Source organism: Osmia lignaria, unplaced genomic scaffold, assembly GCF_051020975.1.
Source record: "Osmia lignaria lignaria isolate PbOS001 unplaced genomic scaffold, iyOsmLign1 scaffold0002, whole genome shotgun sequence".
Taxonomy (NCBI): Eukaryota; Metazoa; Arthropoda; class Insecta; order Hymenoptera; family Megachilidae; genus Osmia; species Osmia lignaria.
This window is the reverse complement of record NW_027478159.1, coordinates 13,433,007-13,439,006: the sequence shown is the minus strand read 5'-3', so window position 1 is coordinate 13,439,006 and position 6,000 is coordinate 13,433,007.

Here is a 6,000-nt window from a genome sequence, read left to right as displayed (position 1 = left end):
TCTCTACAAAAAAGGTCTCTTAACATTTTGCCATAGCTCTCTTCGTTTCCGAGATATTTGCAGATATATCTCAAGGGAAGGGGCCTGACGGACATATTTCGAGATATTTCTTCTTCTTGTTGTTCTTCTTCTGCACAGCTAAGCTGGAAGTGGCATTTGCGGCTCGCACTAGTGCAGAGTTATCTCAACGAAAGGGGCCACGGTGTTTCTGTATCTCTATTATGTTGGTGCGGCTTCGGAACTTTTAAATATCTCGATATATCTCGAAAACTACGCTTCTGATCAAAAAATATCATAGAACATAAATTGTACGAAACATAATTCTCTACAAAAAAGGTCTCTTAACATTTTGCCATAGCTCGCTTCGTTTCCGAGATATTTGCAGATATATCTCAAGGGAAGGGGCCTGACGGACATATTTCGAGATATTTCTTCTTCTTGTTGTTCTTCTTCTGCACAGCTAAGCTGGAAGTGGCATTTACAGCTCGCAATAGTGCAGAGTTATCTCAAAGAAAGGGGCCACGGTGTTTCTGTATCTCTATTATGTTGGTGCGGCTTCGGAACATTTAAATATCTTGATATATCTCGAGAACTACGCATCAGATCAAAAAATATCAATGAACATAAAAAGTAGGAAACTTAATTCTCTACAAAAAAGGTCTCTTAACATTTTGCCATAGCTCTCTTCGTTTCCGCGATATTTGCAGATTTATCTCAAGGGAAGGGGCCTGACGGACATATTTCGAGATATTTCTTCTTCTTGATGTTCTTCTTCTGCACAGCTAAGCTGGAAGTGGCATTTGCAGCTCGCAATAGTGCAGAGTTATCTCAAGGAAAGGGGCCACGGTGTTTCTGTATCTCTATTATGTTGGTGCGGCTTCGGAACTTTTAAATATCTTGATATATCTCGAGAACTACGCATCTGATCAAAAAATATCATAGAACATAAAACGTAGGAAACTTAATTCTCTACAAAAAAGGTCTCTCAACATTTTGCCATAGCTCGCTTCGTTTCAGAGATATTTGCAGATTTATCTCAAGGGAAGGGGCCTGACGGACATATTTCGAGATATTTCTTCTTCTTGTTGTTCTTCTTCTGCACAGCTAAGCTGGAAGTGGCATTTGCGGCTCGCACTAGTGCAGAGTTATCTCAAAGAAAGGGGCCACGGTGTTTCTGTATCTCTATTATGTTGGTGCGGCTTTGGAACTTTTAAATATCTCGATATATCTCGAGAACTACGCATCAGATCAAAAAATATCAATGAACATAAAAAGTAGGAAACTTAATTCTCTACAAAAAAGGTCTCTTAACATTTTGCCATAGCTCTCTTCGTTTCCGAGATATTTGCAGATTTATCTCAAGGGAAGGGGCCTGACGGACATATTTCGAGATATTTCTTCTTCTTGATGTTCTTCTTCTGCACAGCTAAGCAGGAAGTGGTATTTGCAGCTCGCTATAGTGCAGAGTTATCTCAAAGAAAGGGGCCACGGTGTTTCTGTATCTCTATTATGTTGGTGCCGCTTCGGAACTTTTAAATATCTTGATATATCTCGAGAACTACGGATCTGATCAAAAAATATCATAGAACATAAAACGTAGGAAACTTAATTCTCTACAAAAAAGGTCTCTCAACATTTTGCCATAGCTCGCTTCGTTTCCGAGATATTTGCAGATTTATCTCAAGGGAAGGGGCCTGACGGACATATTTCGAGATATTTCTTCTTCTTGTTGTTCTTCTTCTGCACAGCTAAGCTGGAAGTGGCATTTGCGGCTCGCACTAGTGCAGAGTTATCTCAAAGAAAGGGGCCACGGTGTTTCTGTATCTCTATTATGTTGGTGCGGCTTTGGAACTTTTAAATATCTCGATATATCTCGAAAACTACGCTTCTCACCAAAAAATATCATAGAACATAAATTGTACGAAACATAATTCTCTACAAAAAAGGTCTCTTAACATTTTGCCATAGCTCGCTTCGTTTCCGAGATATTTGCAGATATATCTCAAGGGAAGGGGCCTGACGGACATATTTCGAGATATTTCTTCTTCTTGTTGTTCTTCTTCTGCACAGCTAAGCTGGAAGTGGCATTTGCGGCTCGCACTAGTGCAGAGTTATCTCAACGAAAGGGGCCACGGTGTTTCTGTATCTCTATTATGTTGGTGCGGCTTCGGAACTTTTAAATATCTTGATATATCTCGAGAACTACGCATCAGATCAAAAAATATCATAGAACATAAAAAGTAGGAAACTTAATTCTCTACAAAAAAGGTCTCTTAACATTTTGCCATAGCTCTCTTCGTTTCCGAGATATTTGCAGATTTATCTCAAGGGAAGGGGCCTGACGGACATATTTCGAGATATTTCTTCTTCTTGTTGTTCTTCTTCTGCACAGCTAAACTGGAAGTGGCATTTCCAGCTCGCAATAGTGCAGAGTTATCTCAAAGAGAGGGGCCACGGTGTTTCTGTATCTCTATTATGTTGGTGCGGCTTCGGAACTTTTAAATATCTTGATATATCTCGAGAACTACGCATCAGATCAAAAAATATCAATGAACATAAAAAGTAGGAAACTTAATTCTCTACAAAAAAGGTCTCTTAACATTTTGCCATAGCTCTCTTCGTTTCCGAGATATTTGCAGATTTATCTCAAGGGAAGGGGCCTGACGGACATATTTCGAGATATTTCTTCTTCTTGATGTTCTTCTTCTGCACAGCTAAGCAGGAAGTGGTATTTGCAGCTCGCAATAGTGCAGAGTTATCTCAAAGAAAGGGGCCACGGTGTTTCTGTATCTCTATTATGTTGGTGCCGCTTCGGAACTTTTAAATATCTTGATATATCTCGAGAACTACGGATCTGATCAAAAAATATCATAGAACATAAAACGTAGGAAACTTAATTCTCTACAAAAAAGGTCTCTCAACATTTTGCCATAGCTCGCTTCGTTTCCGAGATATTTGCAGATTTATCTCAAGGGAAGGGGCCTGACGGACATATTTCGAGATATTTCTTCTTCTTGTTGTTCTTCTTCTGCACAGCTAAGCTGGAAGTGGCATTTGCGGCTCGCACTAGTGCAGAGTTATCTCAAAGAAAGGGGCCACGGTGTTTCTGTATCTCTATTATGTTGGTGCGGCTTTGGAACTTTTAAATATCTCGATATATCTCGAAAACTACGCTTCTCACCAAAAAATATCATAGAACATAAATTGTACGAAACATAATTCTCTACAAAAAAGGTCTCTTAACATTTTGCCATAGCTCGCTTCGTTTCCGAGATATTTGCAGATATATCTCAAGGGAAGGGGCCTGACGGACATATTTCGAGATATTTCTTCTTCTTGTTGTTCTTCTTCTGCACAGCTAAGCTGGAAGTAGCATTTGCGGCTCGCACTAGTGCAGAGTTATCTCAACGAAAGGGGCCACGGTGTTTCTGTATCTCTATTATGTTGGTGCGGCTTCGGAACTTTTAAATATCTTGATATATCTCGAGAACTACGCATCAGATCAAAAAATATCATAGAACATAAAAAGTAGGAAACTTAATTCTCTACAAAAAAGGTCTCTTAACATTTTGCCATAGCTCGCTTCGTTTCCGAGATATTTGCAGATTTATCTCAAGGGAAGGGGCCTAACGGACATATTTCGAGATATTTCTTCTTCTTGTTGTTCTTCTTCTGCACAGCTAAGCTGGAAGTGGCATTTGCAGCTCGCAATAGTGCAGAGTTATCTCAAAGAAAGGGGCCACGGTGTTTCTGTATCTCTATTATGTTGGTGCGGCTTCGGAACTTTTAAATATCTTGATATATCTCGAGAACTACGCATCTGATCAAAAAATATCATAGAACGTAAAAGGTAGGAAACTTAATGCTCTACAAATAAGGTCTCTTAACATTTTGCCATAGCTCGCTTCGTTTCCGAGATATTTGCAGATTTATCTCAAGGGAAGGGGCCTGACGGACATATTTCGAGATATTTCTTCTTCTTGTTGTTCTTCTTCTGCACAGCTAAGCTGGAAGTGGCATTTGCGGCTCGCACTAGTGCAGAGTTATCTCAAAGAAAGGGGCCACGGTGTTTCTGTATCCCTATTATGTTGGTGCGGCTTCGGAACTTTTAAATATCTCGATATATCTCGAAAACTACGCTTCTGATCAAAAAATATCATAGACCATAAATTGTAGGAAACATAATTCTCTACAAAAAACGTCTCTTAACATTTTGCCATAGCTCGCTTCGTTTCCGAGATATTTGCAGATTCAGCTCAAAGGAACTGGCCTGACGGACATATTTCGAGATATTTCTTCTTCTTGTTGTTCTTCCTCTGCACAGCTAAGCTGGAAGTGGCATTTGCAGCTCGCAATAGTGCAGAGTTATCTGTAAGAAAGGGGCCACGGTGTTTCTGTATCTCTATTATGTTGGTGCGGCTTTGGAACTTTTAAATATCTCGATATATCTCGAAAACTACGCTTCTCACCAAAAAATATCATAGAACATAAATTGTACGAAACATAATTCTCTACAAAAAAGGTCTCTTAACATTTTGCCATAGCTCGCTTCGTTTCCGAGATATTTGCAGATATATCTCAAGGGAAGGGGCCTGACGGACATATTTCGAGATATTTCTTCTTCTTGTTGTTCTTCTTCTGCACAGCTAAGCTGGAAGTGGCATTTGCGGCTCGCACTAGTGCAGAGTTATCTCAACGAAAGGGGCCACGGTGTTTCTGTATCTCTATTATGTTGGTGCGGCTTCGGAACTTTTAAATATCTTGATATATCTCGAGAACTACGCATCAGATCAAAAAATATCATAGAACATAAAAAGTAGGAAACTTAATTCTCTACAAAAAAGGTCTCTTAACATTTTGCCATAGCTCTCTTCGTTTCCGAGATATTTGCAGATTTATCTCAAGGGAAGGGGCCTGACGGACATATTTCGAGATATTTCTTCTTCTTGTTGTTCTTCTTCTGCACAGCTAAACTGGAAGTGGCATTTCCAGCTCGCAATAGTGCAGAGTTATCTCAAAGAGAGGGGCCACGGTGTTTCTGTATCTCTATTATGTTGGTGCGGCTTCGGAACTTTTAAATATCTTGATATATCTCGAGAACTACGCATCAGATCAAAAAATATCAATGAACATAAAAAGTAGGAAACTTAATTCTCTACAAAAAAGGTCTCTTAACATTTTGCCATAGCTCTCTTCGTTTCCGAGATATTTGCAGATTTATCTCAAGGGAAGGGGCCTGACGGACATATTTCGAGATATTTCTTCTTCTTGATGTTCTTCTTCTGCACAGCTAAGCAGGAAGTGGTATTTGCAGCTCGCAATAGTGCAGAGTTATCTCAAAGAAAGGGGCCACGGTGTTTCTGTATCTCTATTATGTTGGTGCCGCTTCGGAACTTTTAAATATCTTGATATATCTCGAGAACTACGGATCTGATCAAAAAATATCATAGAACATAAAACGTAGGAAACTTAATTCTCTACAAAAAAGGTCTCTCAACATTTTGCCATAGCTCGCTTCGTTTCCGAGATATCTGCAGATTTATCTCAAGGGAAGGGGCCTGACGGACATATTTCGAGATATTTCTTCTTCTTGTTGTTCTTCTTCTGCACAGCTAAGCTGGAAGTGGCATTTGCGGCTCGCACTAGTGCAGAGTTATCTCAAAGAAAGGGGCCACGGTGTTTCTGTATCTCTATTATGTTGGTGCGGCTTTGGAACTTTTAAATATCTCGATATATCTCGAAAACTACGCTTCTCACCAAAAAATATCATAGAACATAAATTGTACGAAACATAATTCTCTACAAAAAAGGTCTCTTAACATTTTGCCATAGCTCGCTTCGTTTCCGAGATATTTGCAGATATATCTCAAGGGAAGGGGCCTGACGGACATATTTCGAGATATTTCTTCTTCTTGTTGTTCTTCTTCTGCACAGCTAAGCTGGAAGTAGCATTTGCGGCTCGCACTAGTGCAGAGTTATCTCAACGAAAGGGGCCACGGT